Source organism: Lycium barbarum, chromosome 5 (assembly GCF_019175385.1).
Source record: "Lycium barbarum isolate Lr01 chromosome 5, ASM1917538v2, whole genome shotgun sequence".
NCBI lineage: Eukaryota > Viridiplantae > Streptophyta > Magnoliopsida > Solanales > Solanaceae > Lycium > Lycium barbarum.
In genome coordinates, this window is record NC_083341.1 from 25,300,332 (window position 1) to 25,318,622 (window position 18,291).

An 18,291-nucleotide genomic window follows, 5' to 3' on the forward strand; every position below is an offset into this window, starting at 1 on the left:
TGGGGGTGATTATAGTCAGAGGAGACCACCAGTTCCACGATGTAGCCGGTGCAAGAAATTACACTCAGGACCATGCCGCCAGGACACAGATGCTTGTTATGTTTATGGACAGACTGGGCATTTGGTGCTAGATTGTCTCTCGCGGTATGGTCGAGGTGGGGTTTAGCCCACAGGTTCAACAGCTGGTTCTTCCTCAGTGCGCCTGGTAGGGCAGACTCCCCAGGTGTCAGCAGGTCGAGGTAGAGGCAGAGGGGTACCATCCACTTCAGGTGCCACTCAGCCCCGTGTATATGCTTTAGCCGAGCGGCAGGATCTTGAGTCCTCCCCGGATGTGGTTACAGGTACATTAGCTTTAGGTCCTAGCCATTTAGTCTCTTGGATGCAAGCTATATTAATCCTCCTCTTCTTAAGAATCTTAACTAACTCTATGGACTTTCCCGATAAAGTCCCAATATTCCAAGACCCTACTCTCAACCTAGAAGCTCCCTCAACCCCCTTAGCCCCCCCAACCCTGGCCCCCGATCCCAACCGAGAGCATAACCTTAGTCTATCATCCCTCACCAAAGCCAGTAAAGCAAATATACGCTAGTGAAAGGTTAATCTAAGACAAACGAAGGATCAATACTAAAGCACAAGTTAGCAATAGTCTATAAGTAGTGAAATAGGCGGAGCAGGCAAAATTTACAAGGCTAACAGACAGGAAATGGGCTATTGGAGGTACCAACTCCAAGTAAATAAAACCTGTTCACCACCGATAAATCTCTGTTTGCCGCCGGAAATGTTGTTCTCTGCCGGAAAATACTGTTCACCGACCGGAATCACTGTTCACCTATCGAAATCACTGTTCACCGCCAGGAACTGCCAAAAAACTCGAGTACCTGTGCAGAAACTGCCTGAAAACCTACTGGTGGAGGATTTCCGGTCGCAGGGTAGAAGAGAGAGGAAAAGAGGAAAAAAACAAAAAAGGAAGAAGGAAGAAAAGAGAGAACAGAGGAGAGAGAGAGAGAGAGAGAGAGAGAGAGAGAGAGATTTGGCTGGCTCGTCGTCGCTGGTCGCCGGTGGCCGTTTGGGGTGGGTGGGGTGGGGGTGGGTGGGGTGGGGGTTAGGTGGGGGGAGGAGCAAACTTACCGTTGGTGAGAGAGAGAGAAGAGAGAAGATGAGAGGAGTGCAAGTAAATAAATATGCAAAAATGGTTATTCTAGCTTGATATTGATGGGAATTGATCACCTAAAGCTTTAATTTCATGTTGAGACCTTTAGATTCCTAATGTTACCCTTCTAGTTCATAAACCTCTTTTTATAGGTTAGGGATTTAGGTCTTGAACAGAAGGTTTGATCGATATTCTTCTTGATTCAAATATGCTTAGACTTTCTTTATCTCGAGGCTCAAAGTGGAAAGAGTAAGGTGTGATTGTGGAGACCTTGCGTTCGGCCATCCAGGTAGGTTACGATTTACCTTATGGTGAGACTTAATTTAGCGAAGCATATATTTAGACGATATTGTCGGATAATGCAAGTAACCTTCAGGTATGAAGTTGGATTGGATATTGTCTTAGGTTGGGCCTTGTTGCGTGATTTGGGGGTCAGCCACCCCGTTGTGTTGTGACTTATCGATGTTCTATTATTGTTGGCTCGATGCCACATGTAGATAGTAGATATTCGTGACTATTGATATATCTTGATTATGATATTATAGCACCTTACTTGTTGTCGTTTGAGATGAAGATAGTGATTATATTATGGCTTATTATGTAGCTTTTTATTGATATTGTTGGTGTGCCCATGTGTGGTACTTTTAATATTGATTTGATTATTGACATTGAACTTATGCAATGCATGAATTCTCATCCTTCATGATATATTGTTAATACATTAATAATATATAAGAAAACATCGTTATGAACTAGGCTTAGTTGGATGAGAGTGACGTGAGGACTGATGTCCGATATTTATTCCGGAATTGAGGTATGAGTGCTGATAGTGATTTTCGAGGTTATTTCCTGAATCGTGAGGGTACATGGGCTTCGCGATTCCCCTATCGGTTGTGCTGCCGAGATGTGATGTTCCATCATTGGATTATATGTGTATGTTGCATATGCATCGTATTCACACTTCATACATTATTACATTGCATTGTCCTATGGATTCTATTGTGATATTCTTATGATGTACTTATGATATACCAATTCGGATTGATTATATTGAGACTTGGCACTTTTGGGATTAGATGCTATATGTAACGACCCACTAGGTCGTTATAGTCTTTCTGGCACTTTCGCCCATTTCCGAGCTTGGTTAGCTCACTTTTGACACGAAGGGATCATTGACATGCTTCCCGAGGTGTCTAGATTTGATTCGGGCTACTTTTGGGAACTTTGGGCTTAAAGCAAAAAAGAGTTGACTCAAAGTTGACTTTGGGGTAAACAGACCTTTTTCGAAAATCCGTCGATTCTGAGAATTTCCGATGGTCTTTTAGAACTTGTGTGTATATTTTATTCGGTTCCCAATGCTCTCAGATGCGGTTCCAGACTTTGCTTTGGAAATTAGAATTGAGGTATCGGGGGTTGACTCGGCCAACTAGACCTCCATTGGGAATTTCAAGGCCACGAGTGCTTTCGTAGCGTGTTTTTATGTGTGTCTGTGAATTTGATTTTTGAGCAGATGGCCTTAGGTGTTAGTCAAAAATTCAGTTTGATTTGTGAAATGCGGAATAGTTTTCTAGTGTCTGGTGTCTGCTTTAGCGGCACAAGCATCGAGGCAGCAGTACCGCTATAGCGGTCACCCTGCCGCTGAAGCGGTCCGTGCCAATTTTTGCTTGATCACTGGGGCGGCACCGCTAGAGCTGTAATATTATCGTGGAAGTGCGTGACGGGCAGTTAGTTCATTAATCCAAGTGGTAAATGCCTTAAGTCCCTCATTTATTACCATTCCGAAAATTAAACTCTTGGGAAAATTCTAGAGGATTCTTGGTAGTAAGTCCTTCTAATCCCTTTGCTATTTCATAATCCCTAATCATCTTAAAATCCCTTTTTCCTTATTAGTGCATTAGTAATGGAAGATTAAAGTGGGTTGATTGGATATTTTATCTAGGCTTCTAAATCAAGATTTGTTGGTTGAGTTTATGCTAGATTATGATGTATCTAAGGTTGTTAATCTATACCTTCCATTATTAGTGTTGAATTCTTGAATTTAAGAGTTAGGGTTTATACCTAAAGTTTGGGATTTTGCTTGGATTTCGAAATTAGATGAATCCTTGAGTTAATTTAGCAATTAGTTGATGGGTTTTGATCACCTAGTGTTTAATTGGATATTTTACCCCCTGAATTTCCCATTTTGACCTTGTGAGCCCTGTTTCCCTAAATTCTAGGGTTGTTTTTTGACCTAATTTGAATGATAGCAATATAGGTATCGATTTTCATGATTTCTAATCTAGATTTTGAATATGCCTAGAATTTCTTGATCTTGAGGCTCAGCGGAAAGGAATGGCTACGGAGTGATTGTTGGTGTTATTGTTGTTCGGCCTATCCAGGTAGGTTATTACTTAATCTTGGTGAGACTTCGTTTAGCGAAGCATATATTTAGATTATATTGTCGGAGAAAGCATATAAACCTTCGAATATAAAGTTTGGTTGGATATTGTCTTAGGTTGGACCCAGTTGTGTGTTTGGGGCCAGCCACCTCGTTGTGTTATGACTTGATTTCTCTATTGTTATTGTATTGATGCCGCGTGGTAATAGTAGATATTGGAGATTATTGATATATCTTGTTCATGATATTGTGGTACCTCACTTTTTGATGTTTTATACGAGGATGGTATTCTATATGACTTATGTAGTCTTTCATGATATAATTGGCGCACCCATGCTTGGTACTTGTAATATTGATCTGATTATTGATGTTAACTCATATATTGCACACATTCTCATCCTTCATGATATACTGTTGATACATTGATGATACTTGAGGAAACACTGTGATTAGCCGGGCTTAGTTTATATGAGAGTGATGTGAGAGTCAAATATTCGATGGTTATCCCGAAATCATGGATTGCGTGGTAGCGGTTGCGGAGGTTTGTGCTAGAGCCATGAGGTATATGGATTCCGTGGGTCCCCCTTGGGTTATTCTACCGGGACGTCGATACTTTCGTCCAGAGTACATGTGTACACAACATTGCATAGCATTTGCATTCATACATCATTGCATTATGGCTTATATTATGAATGATCTGGTGATTTACTTGTGTTGTTTAGTTTCAGATTGGATATATTGAGAGTTGGCACACTTGGGTTTAGATGCTTCAACCTAGGTGATGACGTGTACTTAGTTTTGGATGGTGTTTGACTTATACTTGTTGATTTATCTACTTACCTTGCTCTGTTGTCTGAATTATGTTAGCTATACTTAGTCAGCCTATGATACCTTCCAGTACTGTGGTTTTGTACTGTCCTGCACTTGCTGCATTCTTTTATGAATGCAGAGTTCCAGGTTGGATCTACTTTCGTCTCCTATGGTTGATAGTCGCTATCAGTACAACTTAGAGTTTACAGGGTGAGCACGAGACGTTCGCTGCCTTGAAGACTCCTCTTATCTATGTCTTACTTTCCATTCTGAGACATATTCAGACTTGATATATTATTATATTTCCAGACTTGTTATATTTCTAAGCTAGATGCTCTTGTATGGATTAGACCAGACTCTGGGGTGTATTTTCTTATTTCCGCACTTGTTCTATATTATTATCGTTAGACTTACGTGATTTATTCTCTTCCGCATATTTAGTTGTTTATTTATATTTTTTTTACTATCGTTGGGTTGAGGGTTTTCTTATCGATGTGGGATAGATAAGTGCCCGCACGACTTAGCTAGATTGGGTCGTGACAAGTTTGTATTGGAGTCCCCGGGTTACCCGATCTATAAAATAAGAGCGTGTCCAGTAGAGTCTCGTGGATCGGTACGATGAGCTCCGTACTTATCTACGAGAGGCTATAGGACATTTAGGAAATCTCATTTTATTTCCTTCTTTTCGTGCTACTTTATTCTAACTTGGTATCTGGAATAATCAAATTGGCATCTGACACTTATCTCTTCTCTCACAGATGGTGAGGACTTGAGCTACTATAGCCCGAGGTCAGGTGCCAGAGCCCACAGCTGCGGCTGGCACCAGAGAGGCGAGCGACAGCCAGAGGATGTGGCAGAGCTAGAGGCCGCGGGGCTGCCCAAGCCAGGGTCAGGGCTCCTACGGTTGGACAGCGGCGCGAGAGATCTCCGTCTCTAGAGCCTGAGGACCAGCAGGATCGAGACCAGGCCACCGAGGATGGTGTGGCCCCAGCATGGACACAACTCGAGATTACTTCTAACCAGACTATACAAGATACTATGGCCAAGGTCTTACACCATCTAGATGCCCAGCAGGCTGCTGCTGGTGTTACTACTCCTAGCGGAGGTTCACAAACTAGAGTTGGGGCGCAGACCCCTGAGTAGAGACCTACTCTGGTGGCACACCCCGCTGCAGTTATGGCTCCCCATATTGATGCGGTGCTAGCCTCAGGTGATAATCTTAGGCCCATGGATGGTGCTGTTATGACCGTGTCTAATTAGGATCTTGTTGGGGGTTTAGGAAATTAGAGCCGCCGAGATTTTCGAGTACTTCTGTAGAAGACGGTTAAGAGTTCATCTTGGATATGTATAAGTTGCTGCATAGGATGGGGATCGTAGAGACCCATGGAGTTGACTATGTGTCCTACTAGTTTCGCAGTGACGCAAAGACTTGGTGGAGGTCTTTTGTTGCTTGCAGACCTGAGGGTTCTCCACCCCTGACTTGGACTCAGTACTACCGCGCCTTCCTTGAGAAGTATGTGCCCCGATCTTTGAGAGAGGTGCTTAAGGAGGAGTTTCTACATCTTCAGCAGAGGGGTATGTCTGTAGAGGCCTATGTGACACGCTATCTATATCTGGCCCGTTATTCCACTACTTTGATCCATCCTGAGCCTGACAGGATTATGCATTTTGTTGGTGAGCTAGTCGGTTCACTTAAGATTTCTTGCCTTCAGATTGAGGCTATGGGGGATTCCTTCCAATCCATCATTGAGCATGCTTTTTTGGTTGAGGCAGCTAAGGCCAGTACATTTGGAAGTGGCGATGAGAAGAGGCAGCGTCAGTTTGGGAGTTATGGTGGTTCTAGTTCGAGGGGCACCGGTCAGTCTTCTAGGTCGTATCAGCCATATTCCGATGGCCACCCTGTGCACTCTGCTTTGCAGGCTTCCTCCAGTGAGCCACCCAGACAGAGAGCATTTGAGAGTTTGTTTTCTCGACCGGTAGACAAGGGTGGTCCTCAGCTTCAGTTTATCAGCCTCCGATCTCTCTGACCTATTTTTCATGTTGAGAGATTGGGCATGCTTCTAGGATATATCCCCGACCCAGGAGGGATTATCAGCCACCGAGGGCTCCAACATCATCTGGTGGTCGAGGTGGTACTTCTCAGAGGGGCAGTGCTCAGTGAGGCGGTGGTGGTTTTTAGGGTTCTAGAGGTGGATACCAGGCAGTTAGAGGTAGGTCCCAGAGGGTGAGAAGGGAATCTTAGACTCGATGTGGTGGGGCCTATTGTTACTCGTTTCACGGTAGGCCCGAGGTAGAGGCCTTAGTTGCTGTTATTTCAGGTACCATTTATGTCTGTCATAGAGCAGCATCTGTGTTATTTGATCCCTGGATCCAATTATTCGTATGTGTCCGTATATCATGCTGTTGATAGGGATTTGCCTTGTGATAGCATAGATATACATGTTTATGTGTCCACTCTAGTTGGAGATTCTGTTGTCGTGGATCAAGTTTATTGGTCATGTTCAGTAACTTTTATGGGGTATGATACTTGGGTAGATTTGATGATCCTTGATATGGTGGACTTTGATATTACCTTAGGTATGACCTGGATATCTCCTTACCATGCAATCTTGGACAGTCATGCTAATATAGTTACTTTAGCCATGTCGGGCATCCATAGACTTAAGTGGAGGGGTACTCCTAGCCTCGATCCGAAGAAGATCATTTCCTTCCTTCAGGCGAATGAAGTTAGTCAACAAGGGGTGTTTAGCTTATCTAGATCATATGCATGACACGACGGTTGCATTTCCACCCCTTGAGTTCATTCCTATTGTGAGCGAGTTTGCGGAGGTATTCCCATCTGATTTGCCGGGTATGCCACCCGATAGTGACATTGACTTCTATATTGATCTGGATCCGGGCACTCGCCCTATTTCTGTTTCGCTATATAGAATGGAACCTTTCAAGTTGAGAGAGCTTAAGGAGCAGTTACAGGATTTATTGATCAACAGATTTATTAGACGAGTGTTTCCCCTTGGGGTGCTCCTATGTTATTTGTGAAGAATAAAGATGGAACCATGAGGATGTGCATTGACTATCGCCAGCTAAACAAGATTACTATTCAGGAACAAGTGTCCCATGCCTCTTATTGATGACTTATTTGACCTAGCTTCAGGATTCCTCAGTGTTTTCGATGATTGACTTGCGTTCAGGCTACCACCAGTTGATGATCAGAGGTGAGCATATTTCGAAGACAAGCCTTTCGGATGAGATATGGATACTATGAGTTTCTGGTGATGTCATTTGGGCTTACCAATGCCCCGACTGCATTTTTGACTTTGATGAATGGCATCTTTAGGCCATTCCTTGACTCCTTCGTGATTGTGTTTATTGATGATATCATGGTGTATTCCAAGAGTTGAGAGGAGCATGAGAGCCATCTTCGTACTGTTCTTGGGCTGTTAAAGAAGCATAGCTTGTTTGCTAAGTTTTCAAAGTGTGAGTTTTTGGTTGGCTTATGTGGCATTCTTGGGCCATATTAGTGTCTAAGGATGGGATTATGGTTGACCCACAGAAGATTGAAGCTTGTGATGGGTTGGGCGAGGTCCACTACTGTTATCGAGGTTACGTAGTTTTGTGGGTTTGGCTAGCTGCTACTGCCGTTTTGTGAAGGATTTTGCTTCTATTACATCGTCTTTGACCAAATTGACTCAAAAAGATGTTCCCTTCTAGTGGTGATGATTTGAGGATAACTTTCAAAAGCTCACGCTTCTTTTGACTTCAGCATCAATCTTAGCATTACCCGTAGATGGTAAAGATTTCGCGATCTATTGTGATGCGTCTCTTATGAGTTTGGGTGCTGTGTTGATGCAGCAAGGTAGAGTGATAGCTTGTGCTTCCCTATCTGTTTAAGAATCATGAGAATAATTACCCTACCTATGATTTGAAGTTATTGGCCGTGGTCTTTGCTTTGAAGATTTGGTGGCATTATTTGTACGGTGTCCATTGTGGGGTTTTCACCGATCTCCGTAGCCTTCAGCATGTGTTTGCCCAGAGAGATCTTAATTCCAGGCCACGTCGATGGATAGAGCATGTACGATCCTCGTGTTGGTGATTTGATTCAGTTGATCTTATCCTAGGCTCATAGCTCTCGATATTCCATTCATCCAGGGGGCAACTATGATGTATCGTGATTTAAGGCAGCACTATTGCTGGTGTTGGATGAAGAGAGATATAGTGGATTTCATGGATAAGTGTGGGAATTGTCAGCAAGTTAAGTATGAGCATCAGCGACTCGGCTAGTGTACTTTAGAGGATGCCCATTCCCAAGTGGAAGTGGGAGACGATTGCCATGGATTTTGTTGTGGGTCTTCCGAAGACCCTCGGAAAGTTTGATTCTATTGGGGTGATAGTTGATCGATTGACTAAGTCCTCTCATTCTGTTCGATTAAGATTTCTTATACCGCGGATAAGTTAGCCAAGTTATACATTCGGGATATTATGTAGGTTGCATGGGGTTCCCATTTCTATCGTATCTAATCGGGGTACTATCTTCACTTCCCTATTCATGGAGATCTTTTCATGATGAGTTAGGTGCCCGATTAGATCTCAATACATCTTTTAATCCCTAGATCGTTGACCAGTCCGAGCGGAACATTCAGGTGCTCGAGGATATGTTGAGATCTTGTGTTATTGATTTTGGTGGTCATTGGGATCAACACTTACATTTGGCAGAGTTTGCGTAAAATAACAGTTACTATTTGAGTATTGGCATGGCGCATTTTGAGGCTTTATATGGTAGGAGATATAGATCTCCGGTTGGCTGGTGTGATAGGGTTCAAGGTTCAACCATGGGGTACGGAATCTGTTGAGAGAGTTCCTTGATAGAGTGAGAGTTATTCAGGCCAAGCTTTTGGCAGCTCAGAGTTGGCAAAAGATGTATGCGGACCGGAAGGTTCGAGATCTAGAGTTTGCTGTTGGTGACCAGGTTCAATTGAATATTTCACCCATGAAAGGTGTTATGAGTTTTGGGAAGAGGGGCAAGCTTGAGCCCCAGGTATATTGGCCCATTTGAGATTGTAGACCATGTGTGCGATGCAGCTTATGAGATGGCCTAGCCGCCAAGGCTTGGCGGGAGTTCATCTGATTTTTTTATGTTTCTATGCCTAAGAAGTACCATCCAGACAACACTTATTTGTTCATTGGGATTCGATATTACTTGATGAGAATTCGACCTATGAGGAGGAGCCTATTGCGATCTTAGATAGGCAAGTTCGAAAGTTAAGGTCGAAGGAGATTGCTTCTGTGAAAGTGCAATGGAAGCACCGTTCTATTAAGGAGGCTACTTAGGAGACAGAGTCCGACATGCGTAGCCAATATCCCCAGTTGTTCACTGATTCAGGTACTTCCCTACTCTTTTTCCTTTCTTCGCTTGAGGACGAGCGATGGTTTAATTGGTATCTTATGTAACGACATCGTTATAGTCTTTATGGCACTTTTTTCCCTTTTCGAGCTTGGTTAGCTCACTTTTGACCCGAGAGGACCGTTTCCACACTTCTCGAGGTGTCTAGATTTGATTCAGGCTACTTTTTGTGAAATTTGGGCTTAAAGCGAAAAATGAGCTGACTCAAAGTTGATTTTTGGGTAAACGGGCCTTTTTCAGAAATCCATTGATTCCGAGAGGTCTGGATGGTCTTTTAGAGCTTGTATGTAAATCTAGTTCGGTTACCAATGCACTCAGATGCATTTTGGGACTTGGGTTGGAAGTTGGAATTGAGGTATCAGGGTTTGACTTGGTCAATGAGACCTCCGTTAGGAATTTCGAGGCCACGAGTGAGTTCGTAGCGTGCTTTTATGTGTGTCTATCAATATGGTTTCTGAGCAGATGACCTCCGGAGTTAGTCAGAAATTCGGGTTGATTTGTGAAATTAGGAATAGTTTTCTGGTATCTCATGCCAGCTTTAGCGGCACCATCATCGCGGCAGCAGTACCGCTGTAGCGGTCAATCCTGCCGCTGAAGCGGTCTATGCCAATTGGGCCTGACCGCTAGAGCGATAATATTGTCGCGGAAGCGGGTGACGGGCGGTTACTTCATTAAATCAAGTGGTAAATGCCTTAAGTCCCTCATTTATTACCATTCCGAAAATTGAGCTCTTGGGAACAATTCTAGAGGATTCTTGGTGGTAAGTCCTTCTAATCCCCGTGCTATTTCATAATCCCTAATTATCTTAGAATCCCTTTTTCCTTATTAGTTCATTAGTAATGGAAGATTCAAGTGGGTTTAATGGATATTTTATCTAGCCTTCTAAATCACGATTTGTTGGTTGAGTTTATGCTAGATCATTATGTATCTAAGGTTGTTAATCATATGCCTGCCATTATTGCTATAGCGGGTGCCCTGCGTCGCTATAGCAGGGTGCCCAATTTTCTAATTTTTTCAAAACTTCGTTTTACCCCCCGAAACTCATCCGAAACCTCCCCAACACAAACCATATATGCGTTTTGATTGTAAACCACGCTACGGACGCAACCGTGACCTCGGAATTCCTAAAAGAGATCATTTTAACGCGGTGTTAACCAAGTCAACCGGAAAAGAGATCATTTTAGTGCGGTGTTAATCCACGTCAACTCCAATACTATGAAATTAAGCCTTCACTCGAGACTTAAAACATCCCCGAACGCCTTGGGACCCAAACCAATGGCTTCACTAAGTCATAGGTCGTACTAACAGGGCTCGAGGAAAGGGTCAACAAGGTTAAATGGGTCAAAACACTATAACGACCAAACGTGTCGTTACATTAGATACCAATTTACCCATCGTTCATCCTCGAACGAAGAAGGAGACTACGAAGGTTGACGATAACCCAAGGACATGCATTATAACCACACGGAAAACTCAACGGCACGAAGTGGGCACTAATCACTAGTCCATTCATCTTGTTAGTCAAAGCTTCTTATAGCCTTAGCTAAAAGACCCAGTTTCTTTATTTCTGTACTCGAACCTACCACAAGAATTGCTACGACACATAGGCATCATCTAATATATTGGAGTTTGATCATACTAGTCCCAATTTATGCCTCTAATGATTACAACTTCTCTAGACCCTTATCATCACCAATGCAAACAATAACTCTTTCTTAGATCAGTAAACTAAGATTTCATATCTCAACACACTTTAGTTAATACTAACTATGTCAATCCTTTTACCTATCAATCATTCAAGCCAAGTAACAGTTAATCACGAACTTACTCGAACCTCTCTGTTTCTATCACTTACTTAATACTAAAAAAGGACCACGTGAAACCCAACAACCTTATCTTTTCCACCAACTCATTTACCCTTTTTCCTCGAGACTAATTCATTAGGACACTCTTCATAACATCTCATCCTATTGGAACTGTTTAACATCCGTATATTTCTCACATTAGGACAAATTTATTATTTATCAAGAAGTCACAACAATATATCAACTCTTAGACAAATCTCAACTACCATCAATTTATTAATTATTCCTCATATTTATCTCAACAAACCGGGACTCAGACTGCCTGCTTCACAAAGTTCATACTTAACCCTTTTCTGACTTAGACAACTAATTTTCAACTAATTTAACTAAGATCCCCAATTACTTTAATACGACGGAACTTAACTCAGAGATTTCGGAAATAATCCTTACCTTAGCAAGATGTCGTACAACTCAGTAACACCAACCAACAAACATATATGCACGCTCAATAACCACATAGGTAAATACGAAAATATAGTAAAATAAATAATATCATCTCTCACCAGCCATAAGTAACTACAATAACCACTAGAGTCTCCATTTCTGTTATCCAACCAATGTCCCCTATATCCTATAACATACTAGAACTTACCAATTCATACATAACCCTCGAATCGACTTCACATTGTACAACCTCAACATAACTCTCAAATTATTAGCTCTTGTTTCGAACAGAACTCCTTTTTTTATCCTTAATCAATCTTAGTCTAGATTAGAGATTCAAGCTTATGGTTTACTACTTCATGAAATCCCAATCTCACTATTGGCAAGACTCCCCAATTAAACTAATATTTAAAGCCTATTATTCAATCCTCAATGCTAAGGTAGAAACTCATTCTTCTCCAACCAGTCCCCATATATTTGCACCATTAATTCAATCCTAAGATGATAGATAATTCATAAGATAAGGCAAGGGAACTCACCTCCAAAAGAAACAATTTGAAGAACTCTTCAAGTTACCCTAAGTGTTTCCTGGGAACTGTGTTGAATTTAATAGAATAAATAATTCGAATTAAGTGTTTTAACACGACTACTGTTTCCCCTCGACCTATTGCGGCAGTCAAACTACCGCTGTAGCGGTCTCGCTATAGCTGACCAAAAGAAAATCGACCTACCGCTATGGCAGCCCTGTGTTCCGCTATAGAGGCATCGCCATAGCGGGACATGGCCTGCCATGGCAGATATATGAACAATGACTGACTGCTGGTGGCGAGGGACTCACCACTATAGTGGTGCCGCCGTAGCAGTACAAGCCCTGCCGCAGCAGTCCCTTTTAGGCAGTAAGCTCGACTTTTGCCCAGTTTTTCACTCTATCACCCAACATTTCATCCTAGGCCTCACACAAAAAACCAAAACATGTATATTAATGTAAAAACACTATACGGACTGACTCGTGGCCTCGGAATCCCCAACGCAGGTCTAATTTCCTACGTCACCCCCCCAAAATGAACTCAATACAACCAAACATCAAGTCACAACTGGAAATTGAACTTGGATCATGCGTCCGAATCAGGAAGACGCTATTTAGTACCATACCAGGCCATGCCATAACACAAACCACTTGCATAAGAGTTTTTGGGAAGGGGTTTCCACCATTCGTGGAAGAATAAGATAAGGAAGTGCAGATACCAATTGGAATTGTATAGATACCAATCTGAATGAAGTAGCACGAGAGAATGAAAGAAGTGGAAGTTTCCTAAATGTCCTATAGCCTCTCGCAGATAGGTAGGGAGCTCTTCCTACTGATCCTGCAAGACTCTACTAGACACATCCTTGTACGATGTGATTCACGAAGCTAGGCTCTGATACCAACTATCACGACCCTAATTACCGATTGTGCGGGCACCTACTTTATTATCACTAGTAGGCGAACCCTTACCCGTTAACCCTTTAATCACTAGCCAATTTTAACTTGTTTAATCATTTATACTAAAACAATCAATGAACATGTGAATGAATATATAGTCTACCAAGTCATAATTAATAAATGATATAAGTACGGAAGTCTAACTATTACATCCCCAGAATCTAAAAGTCATTGTATCACCAAAGAGCTCCACTTTTCTATATATTATCATAAACAGTAAATCATACATCAAGTTTTCATCTACGTATTGTCATAATTTTATATCACAATTCAAGCCTAAACTCATTATCCTTCCTTTCTCTGATAATATGTGTCGCAATAAGAGAGAACTGAGTACAACACGATAATTTAGGCAATAAGTCTAATCACAATAACAAGTAAACAAGCCACAATCAACAAAAATCAATCTAATAGAAATCCATCCCGAATCACCATAGTATGAATACAACTACACCTCATATTTCAGTACATAACGTAATGGCGACTGAGCACACAAAATCAGAAGTCATACCGACCTAGCTAATATCCAACCAAAACATCATATCCGAAGACCTAATGATGCTTTGTCCCGTCAATTCTACACAATACATACATTTCCCTAATTAAAGTCTAACTAAAATAAGTTGTAACCACCTAGAACGCTGAGCAACAATCTCTAATCGCCAAACCTTAGCCTTCCCTTCCTCTTTGGAGAACCTCAAAATGATTAACGTCTATCAAATATGAATTCTATGTCAGAATACGAATCTAAGGATACCCATATTGCCATAGTTTTACCCAAAACCCAAAATGGACCTAAAATAGCCAAACCCGAGCCACAAAGGCAAAACTGTATATTTATTAAAAATTCAAATACAATATAGTAAAAATAGCACTCTACGAGTCTAAACGAGTCCAACGATACCCATATTGCTATCCTTTTAGAAAAATATCCAAAATACCCCTAGAATGTGAATCCTGGTTCATGAGGGTAAAACGAGAAATTTAGTGCATAATTATGTTACCCATCATCTAGTTAACCTTCAATCTTAATTTCATGGAATTCTATTCATCACAAGATATCCAAATTCATATTTTGTATTTTTAGCCCAAGGGTTCTTAACCGATTAGTTCTTCACAATTAGTGCATAGGATGACTATGAGATGACGATAATCGACAAATAAGTAATGAATACTAGGTTAGAATCTTACCCACAAAGTGCTTGCTGAATGCTTTTCCATTGCTATCTCCCAACCCTCCAACTATTGAATGTTTCATCAATTCTTGGGTACTAATCTTTCACCCACCATTAATGGAGCTTAAGCTTGTCATGGGATTTGAGGAAGGAATGATAATGAATCACATAAGGGTTTGCACTTACCTTAAAGGGGGAACTTCACTCTAGCCCTAGGCAAATAGCCTCTCACATTCTAAGGAAGTGTTTTTAGGTTTAGGATAGGAAAAACTTGAAAAGAAGACATTAAAAACGGACCTACTGCCTAGTGCACCCGCTCCAGCGGTGCACCCTTCGCTATAGTGGGTGCCCGCGTCGCTATAGCGGGTGCCCAATTTTCTGATTTTTTCAAAACATTCGTTTTAGCCCCCCGAAACTCATCCGGAAACTCCCGAACACAAACCATATATGCGTTTTCGATTGTAAACCAGGCTACAGACGCAACCGTGACCTCAGAATTCCCAAAAGAGATAATTTTAACACGGTGTTGACCAAGTCAAACCCAACACTATGGAATTAAGCCTTCACTCGAGACTTAAAACATCCCCGAACGCCTTGGGACCCAAACCAATGGCTTCACTAAATCCTAGGTCGTACTAACGAGACTCGCGGAAAGTGTCAACAAGGTTAAATGGGTCAAAACACTATAACGAATAAACGGATCGTTACAAAAAGGTCTTTCATTAAACATGTATCGAGGGTATTCCAAAATGATTAACGTTACTTCTTCTCATGAATAGTTCACATTGAAATACTTTCTCATATTCCTTATCCTTCTTGTTTACCGAGATAAATATAATGTTCGTCGTGGTACTTTCCCCGTTGAAGTTGAGTTGATTTCACTCTCTAATGGTGAAGGTTGTTTCCTTGATTTATATATGGCTTGTGTTGTAGTACTTTCCTGCACCTCTTATCTTTCTTGTCGATTGGGAAAAGGTTGTTCACTATGTTGTTCTTCATGTTGAAGTTGAGCTAATGGTATTTTATTCAGTTGAGCCGATATTTATCACTTGTATAATCCTTATTGAAGTATATCTCCTATTCTCCACATGTGTTGTTTCTTGAATTGAAAATATAAAGAACGTAGCAATAATAACAATAGTCGGGGGATAACAATGATAGGTCACTCCAACACTTTCTATGATGTCTCCTCTGAGGTCAATCTTGCATTGCATATATATAGACATATTTCTTTCTTTACCGAGCTATGCTTGTAGGTGGCCAGGTAGGCACGTAGCTGTGCACCTAGATGTATTTCTTTCTTTATCGAGCTGTGTTGTAGGTGGCCGGGTAGGCACGTAGCTGTGCATTGTCACTGAATCAGTTGGGCAGTAGATGATATTATGATGATGAGCTCACTCCTACAGAGGGATTTATTATTATATTATATGATGTGCCTCCACAGTGAGGGATGATTCTGAGAGCATGCATTTACATTTATGTGATGGTTATGGTCGCCCTCAATGGCCTCGTTCAGAGTTTTCAGGTTGTCTCTACATCTCTTCCCATGTTATATGTATCTCTTATGCTTATGTTATGTTTATGCTTACCTTCTTTTATATACTTGGTACATTTTTCGTACTGACGCCTCTTTTGGTGCACTGTGATCATGCCCACAGGTATAGATATATAGATTGGTGTGCCTCCCTGGTAGGGTAACAAATGTTCAAGTGGTTTGTTGTTGCACTCCATTTCTCCGGAGTTTTTGATCAAATTCTTGAGTAGGAATGCCTGCATGTATATATATTATTGAGTATGGCTATGGGTACGTTGGGGCCCTGTCCGACCAGTTGATGCATATTAGTGCTCTTAGAGGCTTACAGGGCAACATGAAGGAATCGTCCTAACTGGTCCGAGCGACCCTTATCCTATATTGGCATACATAGTTTCAGGTATTAAACCTTCTCGGTAACCTGTGCAATTCCCAAAATATGAACATGGATATAGTTGGCTTATAGTCCTATGAATTACATAAACATGATGGTAAAAATGATTCGTGAGTGTAATATAACATGAATATAGATACATAGTATTATATCTTTTATGAAAACATGGAAGCATGTAGGATTTCATGGAATTAATCATAATAAGTCATAACATGCATTCAAGAACCCATGTAATTCAAGGACATGGGTATTCATGGAATATGGACGGATTCCCAATAGCAAAAATGGAATATCAAGAATACAATAACGAATTATTAGTACAAACATGGTATAAGCATGATATGTGTAACTTAGGGTCATCATGAATTAGAATAGAAACCCTAGGCTTGTGAAACTATGTATTTTCACAGATGAATGTGGCGTACGGAAGAACAATGATGTTTCCACACATGGATAGAAACCCTACATATCTTAATCGCTCCTCAGCACCCAACGAAGAATCCAAACTTTGAAGAAGAATCCTAAAAATCAGAATTTCATTCCTTGAGAAGGTTTTTCTGGAAAAACCCTATTATTGTAGAGTAGAATCTTGTTAATAATCCATGTATGGGTGTTAATCCTTGCTAATATAATGGAATAATACTTGGGGTATAAGGAACAACTGACCTTAGGAGGTTCGGGGAAGTTCTAGGGTATTTTCTCCTCAAAAAGTCAATCAAAAATAAAGTAGAATGAAGATTTAAGAAAATTTCACGTTCTGAGAATTTTATAGCCGAGGAAGGTGCGTAACACATCCTGCGAATCACAGGATTGACCTACAAAATGCAGCCTTAACACACAACGTAACCGAGAGATATAGTTTTTGGTGTTCAACTTGCGAAACGCAGGTTGAACCACATCCTGATCTTGCAAAATGCAGGTTAGTATAATAGTCATAAAGTTTTACTTATAAGTTTGTTTGAGCTCCACCTTATATCTTTGGAAAGATATTTCAAAGGGCTACGACTTTTACGTTTTGAGTTTTCTCAGATTCCCAACTGAATTTTCCCAAAATCTTGCTTGGTATGCAGACTTTCTGTAAACTTAGTCCTATTCTATCAAATCTTAAGCACCTCACTATTCATCTTGATTTCCAAACAATTTTTTCCACCCATAATCATCCCGATAGTACTTCACATGTAAAAAATTTCACATTAATACTTATGTAACACATCCACACCTAATCCAAATTTACGGTGTGTTACATTATCTCTCCATTGGGATTCATTCGTCCTCGAATGATAGGGTCAGGGTTAAAAATGCAGCTGGACATGGCTTGGGTACATGAACATGAGGAAAAATGGCAATCGCTAACTCTACATATGATTCGCTAACCGAAGTCTAACCAATAAGGTAAGCCATAACCTACCTGGAATGTCGAACAAGAGCCACGAACCGTCAAACCTTAGCCTTTCCCTTTCTTTGTGCCTCCAAATACTCAAAGTCTATTCATATTCGAATTCTATATTAGAAATAATGAAGAACAACACCCATATTGCTAAACTTCTAATTAGGTCAAATTCTAACCCAAGGAATTGGGGAAAGAGGCCCATAAGGGTAAAACGGGAAATTGAATGATGGAATTTGCAATTCAAGCTCTAGGTGATCAAACCCACTAATCAATTACTAAATCAACTCATAATTGGGCCTAATTCGAATTTAAAGTTAAACCCCCAAATTTA